Raw genomic sequence first — 24,460 nt, 5'->3', positions numbered from 1 at the left:
GCTCCCCCAGCACCCCCCGCTCACTGCCAGAGCCTCCCCGGCGGGAAGGAAGAGGCCAATTTGTCCGGCCTACCAAGGATTGAGCCTTACGGAAAAACAAAACAACCACCGAACCCTGAAACAAACCGAAGCGCACACCAGAGGCGTTCCAGGCTCTGGAGCGGCTCCAGGGATCGCTGCAGGCACGCTCCCTCGCTTCGCCGTTCGCCCGGCTCCGGCCCCGTAACCCCGAGCCGCAGCTCCCGGCGGCCGGCTGCCGCCTCGGCCCCGCTCCCGCCCTCGGCCTTGGGCCAGCGGCTGCTGCGAGCGCGGGGCTGAGCCGGAGGGGCCGCAGGGCAGAACCGCGCCCGGACGGGCCGCGCCGGGGCACCGGAGGGCGGGTCGGCCGCGGGGAGCGGCGCCGCCTCCCGCCCGGGCGGGCCGCAGCAGCCCGGCAGCGCCCGGGGCCCGCTCCCGCGGGCGGAAGGTGACGCAGGAGGAACGACCCCCAAAATGGCGCTGGCCGCGCGGCCGCCATCTCCTTTGTAGTCTCGGCCCCGCGGGCGGGCTCCGCGCATGCGCGGTCCGCGCGGCGCAGCGCGCAGGCGCAGAGCGCCCCCCATGCCGCGGCGGCCGGAGCTGCTGAGGTACCTGCGGTCCAGGTGAGCCGCGCCGCCGCCGCGGGGCCGGCCGCCGCCTGGCCGCGGCTCTGGCCGTGCCCGGAGCCGCCTCCGCGCGTCCCCCGCGGCCACTGGGCGCGGCCGCAGCGGGACTCAGGCGCCGGGGTGCCGCTCGGCAGCAGGTGCCGCGCGGCGGCTCGGCGGGAGCCGGTGTGGCGGGGGGGCGAGCCGGGGTCGGCGGCTTGTGGGGCCGCGGGCACCGTCTGTCCCGCCGCGCCCCGCTGCCCCGCTGCGCCGGCCCCGAGGCGCCGCCGGGGACTGTTCCGCCGCGGGGGTTACCTGCGCGGGGGCGGGGGGCTCCCCGGGCGCGCTGCGCTGGGGCGGCCGCAGCCCGCGGGGCCCGCGCGAAGGGAGGACGCTGCGCGCCTCTGCCGTTATGAGACGCCGGAGGAAAGAACCGCTCCCTCATGGAGCTGGGTTTGGGAAATAATCCCTCGTCATACTGGGCTGCGTTGGGAAGGAGGAGGAACGCCTCGAAACTGTCCCTGGTTTTATTGCGGAGATGATATTTTTCATGTCGATAACAGGCGGGACTGCTCCGGGCTTTCTGCCTGCTCTCCTCTGTAGCTTTTCATGCTGGTATTCAGATCTCAGCGTTCGCAGTTGTATTATGTACAACGAAAACAGTGTGATTTTCTTTAATTCTGTACAGGCTTGCCAGTATGTGAATGGGAAAGGAATAGCTTGTAAACCTGTTTTTGTTGACTCGCATCATCGCTTTAGGTCAATGGCCATTTCTTTTTTTATGTTTACTGTAAGTCTTGGGGAGTAATTAGATGCTTCTGTTGTCTTAAAAACCATCGGTATAAAGTTTGGCGCAGAAAACGCGGTGTTGCAGAAGAAATGACGCTGTGTGGCACCGTCACTGGCTTCCCAGGAGGCGTAGGGAGTGCCACCGGCTGCTCCCTGGCAGTGCCTTGGGCCGTGTGTTGCTGATTGAGAGCCTGGTGTCTGAGCCGTTGTTGTGGTTCCTCTCCAGTGCGAGGAGTTTGGAACCAGTGCGTGATCAAGGTGTGACAATACAGTGCGGCCACAGCACGTGAATCACAGTCAAAACCTGAGGCAACTTGGTCACACGCCAGTTTGCCCCAGAGAATAGGAATGGTCTGGTTAGTCTCAGGGAGTTGCGTCTGGGAAGCCCAGGAGAGTTTTTGTGCGTGGCTACGGAGGTGATGAGAAGATGGGTGTTACAAGCGGAGAAGAATCCACTTGTGCTTCCTGTGTCAGGCACGCTCCTGAGTCTCTCATGTTTGGATGGGAGGACTTCGGGCTTTAGCTTCTGTCTCTGCTTTTTGATGGAAACAAGAGGGCAACAGACTTCCTGGAGCCTGCCAAACCCTTTTTAGCCCTCATGTCTCGGCGTATGGTGAAAAGTCAAAAGGTAACGTTAAGTCTAAAAGCTGAGTTTAAAATCAGCTTGGAGCTTTTCTGACACAATAGTTTACTTTGGCTAGGGGAGCAGAGCTTACCAAACGTGTGTCTCACTGGATTGGGGATAGGCTCCTGAAGAAGCAAGGCGATCACTGAGATTCATTTGGATCCATTGGGATTTGTGGAGAGGGCTCAGGACTGGCAATGACTGCTCCAATTTCATTTATTTGTTTGGGATTTTGAAACTTAGCTTGTGTGTGGCACATGAGGCACTGAAACTGGCTGTCTTGAGGGCAGAAACTTAGTGTGGGCTATACTTGGCTTGTATGGAGATGTTTGCAAACGTAGAAGTTGGAAATGTGATGAAATGAAAATTAAACAACTGCTGGAAACAGCATTGTCAGAGGCTGCAATTATGTTTCTAGCTATTCCTTTTGTGTCTAAGGTTAAAAACTAACTGAAATCAACAAACCTGTTTAATTTGCATTTTCCTAATCTCAGATCACCTTCAGAATTCCTCCAGCACTTCCGTGCGGTGCAATATTTCACATTGGTCATACATGACAGGATCTTTAATATTTTTCACTGGAAAGCATAAGCGTGGTGGTACATCTAGATTTCAGAGGCTTTATTATGTGCAACACATATTTTGGTCCCTTAAAGATGTACTAGGAAATTTCCTTAAAGATGCTTCTAGGACAGTTTTCTTAAACATTTGTCTGTTGCATGGTGAAGGTAAATTTTGTAGCAAAGTAGTAACATGTAAATGTATTATTTTGAGTAAGAAACTCGAAAATTATGGTCATAATATAGTCTAAGCACAAAAATAAAAAAACAGGAGAAAGCAAATTAGATTTAAAAATTTTGGGGAGTTTGGTTTTCATGTATAACAGAATAGGGATTTTAATTTTAATTTTTAATTATTTAATTGTCATTCTCACTAATGAATGATAGCTCAGTTGGGTTGCCAAAACTGTTGCTTCCTGGAAAAAGGTAAAGCCAAGCACTCAGTGAGTTCTATTTCTGTCGGCAGTGCTGACACCATAACCCTCCGTTATCCGGTTTTATCTGGTACTCATCTGTCAGCTGTGTCATGGAGGTGTAAATGTGCCCCTGCTGCTGACGACTGGGGCCTGGTGTTGGACTGGTTAAGGCTGTGTGTGTCCCTAATGATGACGGCCTGGTTTAGTCCACAGTGGTTACAGGAGAACAGGGGTGGTTTGCTACTGTTTCTCTGTGTAATGTTGAAGAAAATGTGCCCAATATGTGTCTTAACGCATCTCAGTGGTCTCATTTTCATATCAACGTGGTTTGGGAGGAATAATAAAATTCTGTATTACTTTTTCCCAGGAATTCGCAGTATTCTGGCCAAATCAGGACAGTTATTAAGCAAAGCAGCTGTAATTTGGTCCTGACATGGGAAGGACTGGGTGGCTGTGTCTTCTCCTGTGCAAGTGAGAGTTGATAAGAGATTTTAATAATCTTTCTTGGTCTTCAGTTCGTTGTCGTAAATCCTGAATTGTAAATGGGACTTGCTGGGTTTTTAATAAAATATCCTTATTGACCATTCACCTTTTTCTGTCTGGTCACATCCCCTTGGCTTCTGTGATGATGTGGCACCATTTAATGTAGTAATGAAATTGCTGCTGTGGGAAGCAGAGGAAGGAATAGCTTTATTTTCATTTGGCTGACGTCCTTACCAGACTTGGATGCATTTCTGTATTTACAACGGGTTTTAGTTCCGAAGGGGTGTTCCTTACTTTACACAGTATAAATACAGTAGAGGTTATAAATGCGATGTTTAATTTTAAAGCAACCTTTACTGTTCAGCTGTGTATAAACCAGACTCTCTTCGTAATTACCAGATGGATTAAAAATGTGAAACTAGCCTTTTTTTTTTCCTGCAGGAGGTAGAATAGTGGCTTTTCTCTGTGCATTCGAACAGAGGATATAGGCAATCTGCTGCTTCCTTTGCATCTGTATTTTGGTGGGGAAGCCGTGTGCTACATCTTAAACTGATCTAATGACCGGCTGACATGCAAAAGGGCTGGTCCTGTTCTTGCCTTGTACCACCTCCAGCGTTTACTGGATGTTTTCCTGAACCGGTTCAGTTTGCTAAATAAGCAGGGCACTAATCCTGCCCCTGTGTGCCCCCACCTCCCCAGGAGATCGACTTTTGCCAGGTAATCGAGTTGAATGAGTTCAAAGAAAGGCTGATGAGTACCAGAGACTTAATTGATTTTTGTAGGGTAAGAACAGCCTTAGAATCAGTTAGAACCATCTAGTCCGCTGGTCTTTCCTGACAGTGACCAAAAAGACTGGAGCTTAAGGTGAGGGCAAATGACATAAATCTTTCTCTGATAGCCCTCTTGTCTCTTCTCAGCTGTAGGATGTCAAGAGGTAGATATCGTTTGCCTTTATTTTGTTAATGTTAATGTGTTTTTCTTCTGTGAACTTGCCCGTGTCTCCAGTCCATTTAAGTGTATAGCACTGACACAGCCCAGGGGAGACCTTCCAGAGCACAAAATAGTGTTGTAGGTGCTGACTACCTCTGCTTGTTTGCTTTTGAACTTGACAGCTGGGAGCTTCATTTCATACCTCTTAGCTTTTGTTTTGTTTGGAAACAGTGAAAAACAGTAAACTCTGTTTACCTTCTCCATGCAGCTGATGATTTTATAGGCTTCTGTCATATGTCACTGCAGTAATCTCTGTTTCCAGGCAGAATAACCCTGGCCTGATTGATTATTCCTCATTATTCGTCTTTTCAAACCTTGTTTCCTTTTTAAAAATATTTTCCCTTTCCATTATGTCCTTGAAATGAAGGAATGGGTGCTCTATCCAGGATTTAAGCTGCAGACGTTCTATAGCTTTATATGGTGGTTTAATTACTAATAATTTCCCAATGTTAGGTTTATTTTTTTATGTTGAATGTCTGTGAGCCGATGCTTTTACCAGTCTGTCATGACTTCAGCAAGACTTTCTGAATGTTAATGATCAGTTTGGAGCGCATCACTCTGTATGTGAAATTAGGATCATTTTTCTTTGGACTGCTACTTTATTTGCACTGAATTTCGTCTGTTATTTTATTTCCCAGTTATTCCATCTCATAGGGTTTTTCTGCAGATCTTCAGTCAGCCTTTCTCTTTACTGTCGGAATAGCTTATATCCTCAGGAGACTTTGGCTTCACTCCGTAGCCCCTTTTCCATGTTGTTTATGAATACTGGGTATAGCAGAGCACTGCAAAAGGCTCCTGGCAGTCTCCCTCCCTGTGAAAATTGGCCATTTATGCCTAGCCTCTCATCTGTTTTCAGGTAGTTATTAGTCCAGGCGAGGGCTTTCCCGTTTATCTTTTAGCTGCAGAGCTGTCCGAGTTCAGCAGTTTTCCAAAGGTTACCTCGTAGTGCGGTTTCATCGCTGCCGTGGGCGCCCGCCCGCGGACACCCCTCCTAAGGGGGGGTTCTGCCCGTCTGATGCTCCCCTCTGCTCCTGCTGCCCCGTGGTGAATCCAGTCTGGAAACAGACCTGACTGGAAATGAGCCCAACAAATCAGAAATGAATGCTGGTTTAGTGTTGCTGTACTGATAGTGTACCAACGCGTGGATTTAATTGGAATCGATTCTGTTGGATAAGTGCATATTTCTATGCTTGCTGCTGATTGAAATTGTGACCTTACGGGCTCAGCTGTAGTCTGGGCTGGAGACAGTGTGTCTGTGCACAGACTTGCCCTTTTCAGTTCAAACTGGCATGAGTTTGGTGCTGTGGTTAGATTAGTATGACTTGGTGTGTGACTCGCACCTAGGTGCTAATTAGATCGGTTCTGAAACTGCTTCTTGGGTGTTTTCACCGTGCTGAGGCGGAGCAACAACCCGACCGTGGGTTGGTATCTGGAATTTCTTAAAGACAGTGAACAAGGAGGGATTTTTAGTGCATTTCTGTAAATAATTAGGGATCTAGTATTACTTTTTATCCTATATATGGACATGATTCTAATTTCTTAGGAACAACTGTGTCATAAATATTTCAAAAACATGTAACTGGAAATTCACAAAATTTTGCTACCAATGCCCTTGGAGTGTCTTGTACACAAATCCCAAATAATTCTAGCACTTACATTTAAGTTGCCTAAATACAGATGTCTTTAATGAAATTATTGTTCACTAAATAAACTTTTCAGGTGTGTTCTTGAAAATTCGTATCCAGATTTACCAATTCTGTTGATACATAATAAGTTTTCTCCAGTGTTTTATTGAGTTACCTTTTTGTGGAGAACTGAAATTAGATGTCTCCGTTCTTAACAGTTTCTTTTGGCCGTGGTAAATTTGAAATGTATTGCTTAGCCAGTAAAGTCTGGGTTTTTTTCAGTTTGAGTAGGTGTTTCTACCTTTGCACAGGCAAAAAGAAAAACTTGATTTGTATAAATATATGGTTATATGACCAGGACAGACAGGTGTATCTCCTTCCAGAAAAAACAGAGCTTGTACGTGATTTTGTGCTTTGTTTGTTTGGATGGTGGAAGATGGGGGCCTGGGGAGGAGTTTAATTTTGCTTTTCTCTGCTGCCAGTTGAGGTGCTGCTTGGTTTGTCTCTGCCATGGCTGCAGAATTGATGTAACAGTGTTGGGAGTGTCGAGCAAGCACACACATCAGCTGATAAAGAGCTGATAAAGGCTTTAACTACCTTTGCTAGTTTGCTCATGTAGTTCATTCTGACATGGTTTTCATCAAAGAAAGTGTCCTTGTTACTAATTCAACTTATTTTTTCCTTCAGCTTGGATGAAAATTTACCAAATACATTTCTTGTGGTCCTCAGTAAAGCCAGGCAAGACTTTTTTTCTCATTTTACAGTGCAGTTGAGCTTTATCCATGGGCCGACAGAGAGAAAGGCACAGGGCTTGGTGAAAATCTGCACATGGATTAGCTGAGCCACAGAACAAAATTATACTTTCCTGACATTTTTAAGATAAATAGTTAATTGAAAACATTATTTTTAAAAAAAAGTCACTAAGAGAGCTCGTATGCCCTAAATGTTTTTGGATACTTCTAGCAGTAAATGGATGGAACACCCAGCAGCTATTCCATCCAATTCATGTTTGGCTAGTAAATCATTTGCCAGATCACCTGGCAGTGAGCCGCCTCTTGGTTCTGTCCCCACGAAGATGGGTACGGTCGTGCTGCTGTGAGATCTTGGAGCACGAGGAATCTGGGGATGCCTTGGAGCTGGGGTCTGAACTGTGGGGCCACCACATCTGCCGGCTTCTGGTTTGCAGCAAGGACGTTGCTTTAAAAGGAGGTGAATTATCCTTCAGCATTTTACACAGTATACTGCTATAGCTTCTGTTCTGGCGTTGGAAGACACAAAAGGAAAGAGGGGTGGTTTAGAAGGTTGCCCATCAAGATGGCTCCTTGGTGAGACTTTGCGGTGGCTGGTGTCGGTCTGCAAACGCTGGGTTGTAACGTCTCCCTGGCTACAACTGCCACGTGTGTGCTTTTGTAGTGTTGGGCACCATGCTCATTCCTACTGCCATGTCATATAATGGAGCAGTTGTGACTGAGGAGTCAGTATGGAGTAATCCAGGACTGTCAACTGCAATTTTTCAGTTACTGGCCCATCGTCATGAAGATTTCAGTGCAAATGTCTAAATTGCAAAAAGGGCTGGAATTTTCCAGCAGAGTCAGTACAAAAGCACAGAGGAGGTTGTAGTTTTGTCTGTACAAAAGAGTTAACGAACAAGGTCAGGTTGTCTCTGCCTCCAAGAAAAAGTTAAAGCAATTTGGGGTTTTGGAGAGCTAAGTGTCATTTCTATTTATTTATCTGTTTTTTTAGTGGCATATTATTAAAAAAAAAAAAAGGCCTCAGTCCCCAGGGAAGAGTGGAGATACGGTCTATGTGCTTTAGCGACTCAGTTGTCCCTCAGCCTGGGAACTTTGCGGTACGTGGGGTCTTGTCATAAGAGAGGGAAGGTGTAAAAAGCTCTCATCAAGCAGAACCAGTGCACCGGCTGGGTGGTACCCAGATGTTCCTTACCTTTTGGGTACTTAATATGTGCATTTGGAAGTGTTTTTAAATGGTCTTGGAGCTCATGACTGCTCTGCTCCTGGACTCGGTCAGGGGCTGACCACGTGAAGCAGAAGCTGATGTGAGTCGACTGTGATTCCAGAGGATCACCAAGTTTTTTTGAACTTCTACTGAGATGCCACAAACAACACAAAGTCTAAGTCCTGCTGCCAGTTGAGCTTCAGGAAACACCCAGGGCTTGAGTGGTCTCTCTTGCTTGCAAAAGCTGACTCTCTGATATCTGCACCAATGTTCCAAATCTTCAAAAATATAAGTTGTCGGCATTTTTCCTGATTTCTACACCCAAAAGGGTTATTTATGCGCAATTGCTGAGCGTGATGCTTGCAGTTGGAGAATGCTCCTTGAAAAAGGAGCTGCTGGGGCTTGAAGCCGGGTTGATTTTGTTGTCCTTTAGCTCAGGTCATTATTTTTTTTTAATATATGCTTGTCTAGATGTATTGCACGTGGTAAGAGGATATAAGTCCAGACTGCTTTGTGCAAATAATTGCGGACTAATTTTTCTAAGGACGAACTCTAACGGAGGGAGCTGTCTCAGGCGTGTGATTCTTGCGCAGAGGTGTTGTTTGCCTGAAGAGTGAGTGACTTCACTGCAGCACTCCCTGTCGCTCAGCCAGTCCGTGCTCCAGGTTTCCACCCCAGACCTGCAAGGAAGTCAGACACCTTTGCCAACGTGATTTCCTTGAGGAGTGTCCTGGTTCTTCTTAGCTTCTGTGGTGTCATGCTAGAGAGCATAGGTGTGGGAGTGCGGGGATAACAAACACCATTCCCCGCCCCCAAAAAATTCTTCCTTTCTGGAATAAGTACACTTTGGATGGTGAATGGAAGATTTTTTAATTTTATTTTATTTTTTTTTCTGAAACAAAGATGACCTGACTGGGTAGGGTGCACATGGCCTTTCTGGCCCCTCTCCAGCCTGAGGCAGTCATACCAAGACAGTGATGGAGACTTCTTGCACCCTTCTTACCAAATGCTTTTTGCTCTTTTGTTTGTTTTTTTGTTTGTTTCCTGTTCATGCATGTTGAATATGAATTGACGAATAGTCCCGTGTTGTCTTCATGAATTCTTCGCAAATGCATAGGAATGTTGGCACTGATTCCCCTATTTTGGGTAGCCTCACAGTTGCTGTTACAGAGGTTTTCAGCTCATAGCAGCTCTTGTATCCAGGTATTTCAGCAATCCTTTGAAATCTGGGCAGCAGCAGCCTCAGTGCCAGGGCAGTCCAGAGGCTTCACTGGCATCATGAGACCGTCAGGCACTTGTGATAGTGATTCAGCTTACACTGAGCTATGGCTTTTATTGTTATGCCTGGTAATAACTGCCCAAATGAAGTGTTTCCAAGGGTAATTCGAGGCCACTATAATTGTGTGTACGCTGCCGCTCTCACCAGTATAAAAACATCCTTAAAACAATTTGCAGAGCTCACCAGTTGGTTCCTCAGGAGGGGGCTCCTATGCCTGCTCCGCATGAATGCGTTCCGTTTTTGGCGGTGTTTTTAGGTGTTAGAAAATGCTATTTCCTTACTGATCACAGTTTTTCTTGGCAGGGTAGTGACCCCTGAAGACTTCTAAGAAGTCTGTCATCCTGCTTTTTTTTTTTTTTTTTAACCGTGATATCCCGAAGGAAGCAGAATTCCTGGAGGACACTTAACCCTTGATAGTGAAGAACAGGTGGGTGTGAGGCAGAGCAGAAGATGCCTTCGGAAGGGCCGTGAGCTGTGTGCTCGTGTTGCTGCGGCCAAGCTGCAAATGCATCCTCGGCCCTGCTGCCAGGCAGCGCGGTTCTGCAGCGCTTCCAGCACAAACGGCGTGCGCAGCGGTGCTGCGGCACGGAGCCTGAGCTGCTCTTCCCATCCATCCTGAGAAGCTGCTTTGGTCTGGATAAAAAAAACTTCTTTTTTTTTTTTTTTTTTAAGGTTGCAAAATAAGCACAAGACAGCCTTCAACTGCCAGCTTTTTGAATTGTGTTGCACAGGATTTCTCAGGCAGATGAAGGAGGCCTTCACTGAGCAGTAGAATTTGTTTTGTCAGTAGTAGAAGGTTAGTGGAGGTTTTTCCTTTGGCCTTTCACAGGATAACTGCTTTTTTTTTCTCCTTGACTTTAATTGCTTCATTCTTTTTTATTAAATACAGCAGTTTCTTAACAATGAAAGCAATAAAACAGCCAGAGAAGCTTGTGCTCTCTAAAAAAAAAATAGAACAAAGAAAAACTTAAGGAATAGAATGTAGTTCATTGTGTGGTGTAGTAGAATAGGAATATGAATTTAAGACTTTACATAAAGGCAGGAGAAATACTGTCAGTACTTAATTTTCATAAAATAAGAACTGTTTAAGCAGAAATATTATTCAGCCTCTTATGGAGGTCTCCAGGATATAAATCTCTGTACTTTCTCTGATTGGCAGGTAATAGTTGTTAGGGAAAAAGATTGAAATGGCTTGAAACGTGCACCAGAACGCTTAGTTCGTGACTTAAGTATGAATTGCCTGAACTGAGAAGTGTTATAATGCGGGTGTCTTGCTTTTCTGCAGTTTGATTTCTTTGCTGTGACATATTCATGTTTTCTCAGATCTCTAGCCTTCAAATGTCATTCTGGGCTGTGGATTGATTGTAAACATGGCACTTATGCTGCTAATTTTATCGTGTCTCCACGTTAAAATGAACTGCTTATGTAGAAGCCATCATCAGTCACCTTGTCGGCCTAAAAATGATTTAAGCAAATACAGTCTTAGTATTGTCAAAGCTTTCAATAAGGAGAGTCTCACAGAGTTTAAATCCTGATCTTGAAACATTCCCTGTAGTGAAGCCTGCAGTATTTTTATCTTGTCATAAATCACTAGACTCAAATTTTCTGTACGTTTTTGAGAACCCCAGGTCTTCTGAGCAGCAGTGACTCCAAATTGCCTTTCCTAATCTGGGGCCTTAGCTTTTGAGACTGGCACTAACATTTCTGTCAGTCAGGACGCTTGTTCCACACTCTTGGCCTCTGCATCCCTGAAGCGCGGTTCGGGCATCTGTGTGAGTAAGAGGTGTGGGGAGAGCAGAGGTGCTGGGGCTGCTCGGGAGCTCCCGAGTGCAGTTGCAGCAGGAGGGGGATCTCTTTCTTTTATTTGGCCAAACAGACGAGGACTGCAGCGTTTTCTGTGCAGCTGTTAGAAAGTTTCATCCTTTTTTCACTGGCATACCTGTATGCTCATTATTTTTAAGGGATGAGCAGTCACATCTCAAAAATGACAGCTGGTGCCTCTTCATCTGAGCCACCTGCATTATCACAATTCAGTGATCCAGTTACCACTGGCCTGGTAAGGAGCTTGGTTGAGCGATGCTGTGCTGTCTTTCTGGCTCGTGCAGTGGCTAGATGAAGAGCAAGGAGTTTTACTATGGCTGATTGGGTAATAAAAGACAGGAAACAGCTTTCAGTCTGCCTGCAGGGCAGCAGTGGTGACGGGAGAGGCTCTGATTTACTCCAGACTGGCTGCAGAGTCATTGCAGGGGCGGTGGCCTTGGAGCTCTTACCTCTCCCTGTTTCTTCCCTGATTACAGCTTCATTTGAAGGAAAACCAAAACATTTGAACTCTATCTGAGGTGAATATTTAACAGGATGAGCGTGTCAGGTGCCAGTGTATCGGGCTGCAATGGAAAGTGTTGGTCCTTTCGTTAAACGGAAAATAACTCAGTGCTGACTCAGAAGATCCCAAGAGAAACGGCACCACTGAATCCCAGCATGTGTGGCTTGGGGAAGGAATTATATAGAGAAATTAATTATCCTGTGCTAGAGAGGAGAGTCTGACAGATGAATGAAACTGATATCTTCTGACTTTGCTGTGTTGAATAATATCTACGTAAGAAGCATTACCTGAAGGGCCCGAGAAAACCAAGAGTACAGCCTGAAAATGGGTTAGGATGAACTACTGAAACTAAATCAGATCAACACGTTGTTTTGGAAAGAAATGAACACCAATGGTTCCCCCTGCGTCCTTCTTTTGATTGAAGCTCTTGAACGAGTAGAGGAGTATAGGACTTCTCCACTGCTCTAGGGGATGGACACTTGTCTCTTTGTTTGCAGCTAATCTGGTGTAGCTCAGACACAAATGCAGAAAACGTACATGAAAGGGCTAATTTAAAAAAAAAATGAGGTCAAGGGGAAGAATATGAACAGCTTAGATTTAACATGATGTCATAAAAAATTGTTTTTAACAAAACTCCCAATTCTAGGAGTGGTGAGGGAAGCAGGACATTGTTTAGAAGGTTGCCTGCACATTTTTGAAGGTATGTGACAGTATTAAGGCACATTTCTAGAGAGATGCTCTGATATATCTCTCTGAGGAAACGTGAAAAATGGTCCTGTGGAGCAATGAAATCATAGACATAATCTACCCTGAAGCTCATTATCAGCATAATTATTCTGGCAAATTATTTGAGTACAAGAGAACTAGAAAAGAGAAAGGTGGCAAGAGAGAACAAAGGCGTGGGGTGAGAAGAAGGAGGAGGCGACATTAAACCGTGCACCTTGGAAAGGAGCCACTTGGAGGACAGAAGAAAGTAATAAAGCTTTATGAAAGCATGACTGGCACAGAAGGTAAGTGAAGAATAACCGGCATTTCTGAGAGGATGAGCACTGTTGGGACATCCAATAAAAATTTACCTGTAAATTGAACAGAAGGAAGATTTATTTTATACAGAGTTTTCACAGTGTTAGCCATTGCCGGAGAACAGTGTGGAGGCCAAAAGCACAGAAAAGTCAAAGTTAGAAAAATAAATGGGGGAGAGGTGACAATGTTTGTCTGTTGATAAAAAATAAATTATTTATGATAGTAACTAGAAGAGTTAGCTTTGAGGAAACATGGAAAAATCACTGAGTGATAAAATAGCATTTTAAGTTCAGGGTAGTGATGTAACAGCCCCCACTGTATATGTACAGCGATGAGCTCTGAATTGGCTTTCCGGCCGTAGGTGAGACTTGGGGGTTATAATAGGCAGTTCTATCAAAATATTATCTCAGTCTTTGGACAAGCAAATTGAAGGTTAGATGCTTGTGGAAAATAATAATGATCAAACTAGGAAACGTACTGCTGTGTAAACCCATAGTGCACCCATGCTGTGAATGCTGCATTAGTACTGGTCTCATCGCTCCTAAAGACCCAGTGAAACTGGGAGAGATCCTGAAAAGGCTGGCAAGTATGATCAAAGTTTCTTGTAAGGAATGATAAATAGATCAAAACTCTTCAGGCTCAAAAATATGTCTTTGAAGAGGATACGGTGGAAGCATATAAAGTCTTAGCAGCATGGAGTGTGTGTGAACCCATTATTTGCTGTCTCTTCCAGTAAAAGGACTAAGACCACTGAATGAAAGTAGCAGGTGGCAGGCTCGAAACAAAGCCAGATATTTATAAAGTAGGAGCAGGACCTCCTTCTTTCTCTTTGGCATGGAGGTTTTAATCTGTTGGAACAATTCCCTGCATTTAGGCTGATTTATTCTGCGTTAACACTTCATCAGAAGGCTGTTCGCAGGGCTTTGCAAGCTTAGCTCTGTTAGAAGAGAAATAAATCCTTTTGAATGCTGAGGTGGGCATACGAAGCCTGGCAGGCTGAAACAGCCCCTCTGATCATTTTTATTGGGCAAAATCAGAGTAACTTCTCAGCAAAGTGTTTTAGTGGAGATGCCCAGTAAAGGCAAATGCAGTTTGTACAGATCGCAACGTACAGGCTAGGCTTGTGGCTGGTGTTTTAGGGTTGTTACTGGAGTATTGAAACTTCTGTGGCAGCAAGAACGAATGGATCCACTTGGTCTGACAGTGAGGTGGGATGGTGACGTGTTCTTACAGTTGTGGTAGGTAGTTCCAGCTTCAGCTACTACAGAAGTAGCACAATAAAATACCAGCCATTGGCAGTAGTGTTATTTTGGGGTTGCTCCATAGGATTTAGGAAAGGACAGACTGAAGGAGAAGGTTTTGGATTTGTGGAAACTGGACGCAGTTCCAATGTACAAGTGCTATTTATTTGTTGTTTATTACCTGTGGTCTGTCATGTTCACATATTCATTGACAAAATTAGTTTCTTGCCGTTTTAGGCCTACTCAGAGCCCCCTGTTAAACATTTCATTGCTGAATTGTAAAGAGAGATGTCACTTAAGCGTCCAGACTGCTGAGGTGAGTTGTGCTTTGAGTTGTATTTCAGTTTAGCATCTGCTCCTGCCCTGGAGAAGGGCTTCTGGTCACAAAGGCTTGTCGTTATTTCCATCTAGTTAATAAAAGCTGTTCCCTCCATCTGCAGGTCTGTGAGCCGTTTGGAGGTTGAGAGAGTAGGGAGAGGAGTGCTGGGATCTGTGGGTGCTGCCCAGATAGCCCCTCCGGTGTGACCGCTGCAACGCGTGCTGAGCTGTGCTGGGAGCGCGTGGCCGCGGGGACCTCGCTCCTGGGGAGGCTGATGTCTGCCGGGACACCTTGCTCCCCGGGAGGCCGCTGTCTGCCGGGGACACCTCGCTCCTGGCAGGGCACAGCTCTGCCCCAGGCTCAGTCAGGCTCTTGAAACAGTGAGGGGACATTCTGTGGTGTGCTGGGTTACTATCATTTTACTTTTAAAGTGTTATGACCCAGAGTAATGGGATTGCTGGGGCTTAGCAGGTACCCAGTTGAGTTATGCTCTGTGGGTGCTCTTAGACCTCTCCACCAGTCGGCAAAAACTCATTAGTGTAAATGGCTGTGGAGGAGGCCCGAAAGAGATCTACACTTCACTTGCATGATGGTGGCTTAAACTGATGTGACATTCTTTACAGTTGGGTTTGGAACCCGTTAGTACCGCAGTTCATCTGACTAATACTGTCTGAATGACTTCTTGTGGTATGACTGCCCCTCTCGCAGCATCTTAAATCTCTTTTGAGGGTTTCTTTAGAATTCATGACCATCACTCTGCCATACTGGACATGGGGTAGGTAAATACGTCTGCAGCTTTCCAGAAGGATAAGGCAATGAAACTTGAAGAGGGAGGGGAGAAAAATAATACTGGAGTGAATAAAATCAATCCAGAACTAACTAGGGCTCTCCTTTTATTTCTGAGATGATTGCATCAGCAGTGTCTTTAAGTTCTGCTTAAAGGTTAATATGGCAGAAATGCGCATGTAATGTTACAGGAAGGAAACACTAAAACCAGGTAAAAATATTTGGTAATTTTCTTTCCAGGTGAGCGTTGGCAAGCTAGCTTGTCTTTAGAGAAGATATTATCAGCAGGCTTTTCAGGGACAGGCCCAGTGTTTGCTAAGGGCCTTCCATTGGGATGGTCTTTCTCTGGATGATACACACTGACTTCTGGAAAGTTGTGGCTGCTCAGAGCTGTCGAAGTAGGCTGTTGAAAAGAGTTAGTCTTTGATTTAGCCTCCAAGGTGTGTTTGTATTGAATATTAAGTTTTGGTTTTGTCATGTTGGGATGAAGGAGTATTCTGTGTATAATAGGTAAAGATGTTTATAATTTTTGTGACTATCAGGGAAGGAGAGAGGCACCGGACTAGATTTCATGGGTAAGGCTGCCTTACCGGTTCTTCTGCAGCACGAAGCCTGAGAACAAATAACCTCTGTGTTCAGAAGGAACAACAGCGTTTCAGTGCACTGAGGAGGAAGCTTCTGCAGGACCTGAGAGACTGACCGTCATCTGAAGTACGTGTGGATTGTGCCAGCAAAGAGGAAGTATCCACAGGTGCTATTCTTCTGCCATTCCCTAGGCATTTGCTTTTGAACGGTATCAGAGTGGATCTTGCACTGCACAGACCCTGTGCAGTTCTTCCTGTGTTCTTATTCAGGAAAGGATTCAATATTTTTCAGGGGCAGGGATCAATTTAATGTTAAATCTGTTATTTTCACATATTAACATCTGCCCTGAAAAAATCTACCAGGAGATTAATTTCTGCTCCATCTACACCTTTAATGTGAAGTATCTGTCTTGATTTTTTATTCATTATTAAACAGTTTTAGAAAGGGAATTTTTAAATAGTGCTGATGTGTGACTGTAAGAGTCACTACTTTTGGGTTTTCATTTTTCTTTTTATTCTGGTCTGTGATATTTTCAGGTTAAAAATCTCATTGTTTATACATCTACCTTCCACTTACAGCAAGGGAAATTCCCGTTGGATAAAAGGAAACCATTTTTGTGATGACAGCAGTGTGTAATGCTGGAATCTACATCTTTAGAGATTTTAAAATCTGTAAGGCCCTGAGCAACTGGGTCCAGCTTTGAAATTGCTCCTGGTTGGAGTAGGAGGTTGTGCTAGATGACCTCCAGAGACCCCTTCCAACCTACATTGTTCTGCAATTGCATTCCGATCCCGTAAATGGGAACCTTGCAACATCTCTGCTGTGCCGTCTTTACCCACAGAAGAGGCTGTGAACAGACTTCTGAGAAACTTAGCTTCTTAGTGCTTCTTACTCGAGGAATTAGTTTTAAACTTTGCTGTACTCAGTTTGTCCTTCACTGTTGTCTTGCTGTGGTATGTCCTCCTTGTCTCGGGCTAGTTTCTAGGGAATGAAATCAGGAATGAATCTGTTGTAATGAAGTCTTTCTAAACGTGGGGGCATTAAATATGAAATCCATGTGATGATTCAGCTTCGTTCAGAACTAGTCTTGAAACTGAATCGCTTGTCTTAACATCTTCAGCTGCTCTGAAAAGAAGTAAAATCTTTGTGTTTTAACATGTTCAGAACTTTGTTTACAATAACCGTATGTCCTACTTAGAGTGTCCGTGGTATCATGGATTTCAACTCTTCAGATACGTGATGTGAAGCACTTTTAAGCTTGTGAATGTTTTTGCTGTATCCTGAGTATATGAAACTGAATTTCGCTTAATAAGACTCACCTTAACTTACATTGTTGTTTCTTAATGGAAACTAAACTGAGTTGGACTACACCATGAACATGTTTGGAGACGTTTGGGTGAGGATAAAAAGAAAAGACGACTTTTACCTGAGAGATATTGCAGCAAAAACTATGCAGATTCAGTCTAGCTTGTGAAAGCTGTTCTTTTCTTGATACAAGCTGTTTACTCACTCCAGTTCACTCACTAGATAGCTTCAGCTTCTGACTTTGACCACACAAACTTCGACCTGAACCAGTGTGGGATGAATGAGGAAAGAGAGGGGTGGAAAGATGGAGAAGAAGGGAAGCAGAAGTTGTTTCCTGCCTAAAATGCGGATGAGACTTGGATTTGGAGGGACAAGATCTCAGAGGGCAGGCAGCCCCTTCAAGAGGATGTGCCTGTCAGACTTGGGCAGATCTCAGGCGCTAGTGGCCAGAGCTTTTGAAGGAAGGTCTAAACTCGCAAGCATCCAGAACCAGAATCAGCCATTGGAGTCTGTGGAGAGCAAACTGGGTTTGGGTGTACATGGCACCCGTAATTAGGTCAGAGAGTCCTCCTCAGGCCTTAGGTGAGAAACTTAAGATTTGGGAAGGCATATTTGGTACAGAGTGCCATCCTCCTTCAGCCTCCAGCTACTTTCAGAAAAGCATTTCTAATTTGATGGAAAACGTCACTTTCTTTCCGAAGATATTTTAGGTATCTACTTTATATGTAGTTTTATAAGTGACTTCAAACAGAAGTCATGCTTATGAATAGTGATTTGAAATTGGTTACTGATGGCCAGTAATTAGACCCTCGAGATAGCAGTGAGGCTCTGCTGACGTGGTTAAACACTGCTCCATGGGTCTGTCAAGGGTGACAAATTACTTGAGTGGCCACAAGTGGCAACAATCAACAGAGCTCAGGCCCATCATCAGAAGGAGCTCCTTTTTTTTATTTTGGGTAAAATGTCACTTGGTCATAAGAGCTGATGAAACAGCAGCAGTGGGCTCCCCTGAGCCCCCTCCTACGCTCCTCTGGGACCTGGGCTGCTCAGGGTTGTGCAGCTGCATCAAGCGAGGGCATCTGAGAGAGAACCTGAGCCTGTTCCACTGCTGAAACCTCAGGAGCCACTCATGTTGTTCCTGAAATAGTGTGTTTTGCAGGAAAATAATTTTTCTTTCTTGTCCGATAGTCTGAGCAACACCAAAGAAACCCACCCGAACACGTTTCTAGGCAGCTGCCACCCAGATTCAAGCATCCTGTTTATAATCAAACTAGCAGAATTTAGCCAAAGGTGGGTATACCCGATGGTATCCCAGGTGTACCCATGCCTTGTGTAGCATGGTTGTGCTCCTGGGTGGAGGAGTTAAGTAATTTGTATCCTCAAGGGATGAGTTTTACTGGCAGGGGAAGGGAGGGCAGGGATCTTGTTTGGTGCTCTTGGCCTTCTTTTGGTACAGATGATGGTGAAATACATAGAGTCACAGAATGGCATAGGCTGGAAGGGACCTTAGAGATCATCTAATCCAGCCTCCCTGTCATGGGCAGGGACGCCTCTCAACTAGATCAGGCTGCTCAAGGCTCTGTCCAACTTGGCCTTGAACACCTCCAGGGAGGGGGCATCTACAACTTCTCTGGGCAATGTATTCCAAAGTCTCACCACCCTTGTACTGAAGAATTTCTTCCTAAGATCTAATCTAAATCTATTCTCCTTCAACTTAAACCCATTTCCCCTTGTCCTGTCAGTGGACACTCTTGTAAAAAGTCCCTCCCCAGCCTTCCTGTAGGTTCCCTTCAGCTATTGGAAGGCAGCTATTAGGTCACATCTCACATCTCTCTCACCTCTGCATTTCATCACAAGGTGACTTAATCTGGTGATAGGGAGGGACTTGGCTGCCCAAAACCTGCCACCTTACTGTGTGTTCTTGGGGGTTACAGGGTGTTGGCGCCCTGCTGGGGTGATGCTGTTTCACAGTTGGAGAGTAGCTGGCCAAGTCCAGGCCTAGTCAAAACCGATTTGGTGCTGGTGGGCAGGTTTTTCTGTAGTTTCCTCGCAGGCTGAGCGCCCTGGGCTGTGCCGAGGAGCTTCTCTGCCACTTGCTTGTTTCAGCATGTAGAGAAATGTGTGGTCAGGGCTTCATGTAAAGTGTGTTAGATAAAGACAGGCATGGGAGAGATGCTCTTTGGCCTGCCCAGCAGTGCATCTGATCATCCAGTGCTCCCACAGTGGCAGTGAGGGAAGCTCTTTAGGGAGAGGCTGTGAGCTGGGCAGCTTTCTGCTGCTTTACCCCATTGCTCTCCCAGGATCCACAAAGGTTGGCCTATGGATACTAGAGGCTATATCCGTTTTATTATTTTTTTCCCTGTCTGGTGACTGTTTATGGACCTGTTCTCCTGAATATATCAAACCATTTTTTTGAATCTCCTGAAATTTACCTCCAAAACCTCGAATATTTGAGCTTTATTAGTAGTTCTCCGGAATGGTGGGTCATAGTGCCCTCTCCTTCCTCCTCACTCCCGTCATCGCGCTGGCTCCGCTGCTCTGTGATCACAGGGTGAGCTGCTTCAACACACTAAACCAGCAGAAGGCAAACCTGTGTCTTAGGAAAACATCTCCCCACCTCCAGGCTTTATAAATGCAGCAATAATAAAAACATGGGTTTAAATTAAACTCTTCAATATGTTTTCACTTTCAGACATTTTCACGAGTGCTGAGCTACCTGATGTTTCTGTGGATGCTCTAACTCCCGTGCTCTGTCTGCACGACACTGGTGTGGCATCTCCCTGGCAGCTTTGGAAGCGATGGCTGGTGCCACGTTTTCGCTGGGTGCCTGCGATGGCTCTGCCACTCCGCAGTACCCCCGTACGTCGGGGTGGTTGGGTGATCTCACCCACTCTGTAGATGACTTCTGGTGGTGACATGTTTGAGTTACATAGTTAGCGAGTAAACAAGTTACACAGACTAGCAGTTTTGGTGTCCTTTGCCAAGGGACTGTTCGAACTCTTTCCTACTTTTAGTCCTCTTAGCGTCCTATTGGCATTTGGCTTGCCATGCCTCATGGGATTTCCTGTTTTGCTCATCTGGACAAAGCTCCTCCTGCTTTTAAATTCCAGCCATTCCCAGGATAGCCTCCTTAAGCTTCCTACTGAGTCCCGCAGGATTTCTGTACGAGGCAGCTCTGTCTTTACACTTGCGTAGCAGCACGCAGATTACCTGCGCTTCCCGTACCGTGTTTTTAACAGTCTCCAGGGTCCTTGTAGGATTCCTTCGTTCTGTTACTTTTTCTATTTTTTTATTTTGTTTTGACAAGTTGCCTTATTTTTAATATAGTTTCTTTTCTTGAAATTGAGTGTCTATGAGTCAGATTTGCTGGCTTTCTGTCACACTACAGCATTTAGCCTAATTGTATTATGTTTTCTATTGAAAAACAGATCTTCCACTAGTATCCTTCAAAGGATCATTCCAGTGTAACCTGTTCTACAGCATAATGCTTCCTAAAAGAGCAGCTGTAACAGGCCCTTGTTTAGTTTGCTTCTGAGAAACAGGTCACTTGGAGCCCATGTGTGCCCAGCAACACTTGAGGGAAGGACCAGAGTCGGACACAAGTACGTCCCGATGAACTCAGTGGAGTTAACGTCTCGGTACCTGGGCAGATGTACCTTGCAGGGAGCTGATAGCCGCAGGCACGCTGAGTAGTCTTGATTTACTGCTGATGCAGTTGGTGTTTTCCATCCTATGTCTCTGTGTTCATGCAGCTGTTTACAAACTGTTCTTGTAACACCTAAGGGAGGATGCTCAATGGCTGGAGGAAGATGTGGTCAGTTGCTGCATCCCACACCTGTTTCCACCCTCTCTGACAAAAGACATTATTATCCGTTTTACCATAGGGCTTCTGTCCATTTCAGAAATGTGTAACATGAATGTCCATGCTGATGAATTCTAGCTGTGAATTTATAGCCCTGGTTACTTGTATCCAGGGAGCACTCGGAAGGCTGTAGCGAGGTAACTACTTTGTATATTTGCCTGTTCTGTATGTTGTACGTGATCCTCAGCTTAGGCTGCAGGATTTGGGGCTGACTCCAGAGCTCATTACACGTCTGGTCCTCATTAATGTGAGCCAGTCCTGTGATGGTCCGGTAGGCTCACTCAGTTCACTAAAACAGCAGAAAGCTAGCCTGGCAAAAAGTCAGCATTAAACCTGCTCACGTTGCAGTCAGGCGTGCCAGACGCTGCGAAAGGCTGGGTTTGGTCACGGCTGCAAGGGGCCGGAGGAGCCAGGGAGAGAAGAGAGCTGGAAGGTCTGATGTTCTTTTTCAGAGGCTGTGAGGTGAAGTACCCTGCAACAAGGCAACTCAGATTAGCAAACTGAGTTCTGGTTTGTATTCTGTATACACTTTATCTAAATTGATTAGATTTAGCCTATCTCAAAGCAAAGCGCAGGCTCCTGCGTATCATCTGGCAGTGTCATGAGCACGTACTTTATCCGCTCCGTGATTCAACTGAAGAGCTAACACTGCCAAAAAAACTGGTTTCTTTCAATCAGATCCCAGACAAGGTCTTTATACTTGACAGATTTAGAAAAAAGGTGGTACACAAGGAGCTTGAGGAGCCTTTTCCTCATCCAGTTCACTCGTCCAAGTGAAGACTAGTCCTGTGAAAAGCAATTGAGGAGGCAGTAAGCAGATCTGACTTGCCACATTACTGCGTAATCACCGACCTGGTGCAAGGGAAGGAGAGGAAGGAATGTCTGGCTGGTGTAGGGAGGGAGGACAGGAGCATCCCATTTGGCAGCAACCCACAATTATATTAAATGAATAACGATATTGCATCCTGAATTGATTCTGAGGTGCGCTATATCCGTTCCTGGTTTCAACTGTGTTAATTGGAGTTGCCTTTCCCGCGCTGGCCAGCTGCCTGAGAAGGGGCGTAAAATTCAGCCTGATGCACACAGGATGCTTTCTGCTCGGAAGTTAATTCACAGACTGGGAATGATGGAAGTGGCAGCAGTACAGCAGTTGCAATGGTTTTGAAGTAATGACACTGATACTTGAGAAGAGATTGTCCTTCAGATGATGCAGGATGGGCAATAAGCCGAACTCCTGGGAAGCTCCAAGGAGCAGTGCTTACGTGGGTAAGGGAAAGATGCATTTAATTGATGAGGAAGAAGAGGGGAAAGCCATGTAATAAAAAGCTAATTTTAGCAATTTGTTTTTCATACAATGTATAGAATCATAGAATGGTTAGGGCTGGAAGGGACCTTCAAAGGTCATCTAGTCCAACCCCCCTGCAAGGAACAGGGATATCTCCAACTAGATCAGGTTGCTCAGGGCCTCGTCCAACCTGGCCTTGAACATCTCCAGGGATGGAGCATCCACCACCTCTCTGGGCAACCTGTTCAGTGTTCTACAACTCTATAGGTGTTCTTAAAATTTCTGTCAGTCCTACGAACGTCCCTCTTGCAAGCAGCCTGCAGTTAGAGCAGATTAAAGCAGTGAAACTGCATCCTGAGAGTTAAATCTGACTTCTGTGTACATCTGTCTTCTTACATTCAATAGACAGCACTATTTAATACTAACAATAGGTGTTTGCTGTGATGAAACTTAAAAGGTCTCTCCATGTCTGGTGGATAACTTGGAATTGGAGATGTTGAAATGTTTGATCAGCTTTTGACTGCAGGTACACTTGTTTCTGATGGCCAAAATCCATTGTTCAAGTTTGAATGAAGTAAGAAGAAACATTGGGTTTTGCTCGGCAAAGATGTTAGTAGGAGTGATTTAGGTGTATGTACTTGCACAGCACAATGAAAGGATGTGAGTTACCTGGATGAGCTCATACCAGAAGCACTTCTATTGTTTTAGCTGCTGAGGAGCAGAATATATTTGTTCTCCTGAGCTTTGCCCGTTTCTGTGATGGTTTCTGGGCCCACATTAGGCTACGTTTATCCAGGCTGCACTGCATTACGCTGCACGGGCCAAGAGATGTGACCGTAACTACTTGGTACAGTTCCTTCGCTGCTGAATCTTATGTTATTACATCAGCTTTACGTTGTACAATTTATGTATCTACGAGTGAACACAAAAACTTTAAGGTAGTTTTATTTTTAAAATGAAAGTGACCCAACAAACTTTTCTTAAGCATTTGATCTATTTTTCTTCCATCCAATAGCACTTCACACAAATGAGTTAGAACAGATCAATCACAATTGCGTTACAAAATGTGAAAACTGAGTTCTGACTAAATGATTTTAGCTTTATGAAATACGAAAACTGAGTTCTGACTAGATGATTTTTCAGCTATACGATAACATCCATAGTGGTTCCTCCTGCACAGCAAGAAGGCTCAGTTGGGTGTAAAGGCTGTAGCCTTTACAATGTGATTTAATGTTTGGTAGCCAGTGAAAATGCGACTTTTTCAATAAGATAAATAAAATGCAAAATCAGCGTTAAATTTCAGTAAATTGCAAGGTATTGCTTGATGATAAAAATCATTGTTAAAATCTCATTTAAAGAGGTTTCCAATCCATCTTGCTCTGGAATGCTGTCTTTTGCTCAATGGGATGAATATCCACATTTGGTTAGGTATTTTTACTTAAAATGTAAAAACACACAGTCAGTTAGTGGGCAGCATAGTAGAAACAAAACAGAAACAAGCTGGAAAATAAAACTGCAAAGGGAACCGAAGGATCTGGGGGAAAGCAGCCAGATTTAGTCATAAGCTGCTTAAGAGTAAGCTGCTGCCGAAGAGGCCGATTTCCCTCCTTGCCGTGTGTCGGATCGGAGGGTGCGTGCGTGCGGAGCGATTGAGTTCGGGCTGTGCGTGTTGCTGCTGTGTCGGGGAGAGCTCGAAGGTGGCACGGGTCAGACAGAGGAGATGCCATGGGAAGATGCTGTGGTGAACACAGTGATGGTAGACAGTGCTGGGGAAGAAGCTATGAATGTTTGGGTTGGGGCAAACATCCACTAAAGCCTTCAAGAGCCCTCACCCGTACCTGGGTGGGACCTCCTGAGCTAGGGGTGTTGAGGCAGCAGTTGGCTTAGTAGAGGAAGAAGCATCTTTGAACAGATCCATTTGAACATGTCCTTCACCATAAAACCGATAAAAGTGGCTCAGTGGTTTAGTTGGAGCCGTGTGAGCTGCTGACACTGGAAAATGCAGGTATTGCTTTGGAGTGGTGCCACTGGGCAAGAAAGGGACATGGAAAAGTCATGTGAATACCGTGATGGATAATAATAGCTACTGCTGATTTCGTTTGCAGTGGTGAGAACAGCTTATTAAGGGAAGTGCTGCAAAGCTGTTTGAAAGAGGTATCATGACCAGAAAAGGCTCTTTCAGAGACAATAATACGCGTCGTTTTCACAGGAGAAATTTCTCGTTCCAGTTTACACCCTCAATATCCCCACTCTAAAACTTGGCTGGTACTGGATGGGAGAGCTCAGCATGGTTTCATGGGCACTGGCCCAGGTAACCCAAACCAATTTGAAGACTTGGATGTTTTTCTTGCATTCTTGCTTAATCGGCCCTATAGTTGATGCCTG

General features: G+C 45.3%; 1 protein-coding gene across 2 annotated transcripts in view; it reads left to right on the top strand.

Annotated features, from left to right (window-relative positions):
* Window positions 1–598: 598 nt before the first annotated feature.
* NDRG3 (NDRG family member 3) overlaps window positions 599–24,460 on the top strand; it is a 65,594-nt gene continuing 41,732 nt past the window's right edge. For both annotated transcript variants that reach the window (XM_086622681.1, XM_086622682.1), the window contains exon 1: window positions 599–641. The gene's annotated coding sequence lies outside the window, so the exon portion shown is untranslated. The remainder of the gene's footprint in view (window positions 642–24,460) is intronic.

Source organism: Tauraco erythrolophus, chromosome 18 (assembly GCF_009769465.1).
Source record: "Tauraco erythrolophus isolate bTauEry1 chromosome 18, bTauEry1.pri, whole genome shotgun sequence".
Classification (NCBI taxonomy): domain Eukaryota; kingdom Metazoa; phylum Chordata; class Aves; order Musophagiformes; family Musophagidae; genus Tauraco; species Tauraco erythrolophus.
The sequence above is the reverse complement of the archived record's forward strand: the minus strand, read 5'-3'. Positions and strand labels throughout refer to the sequence as shown.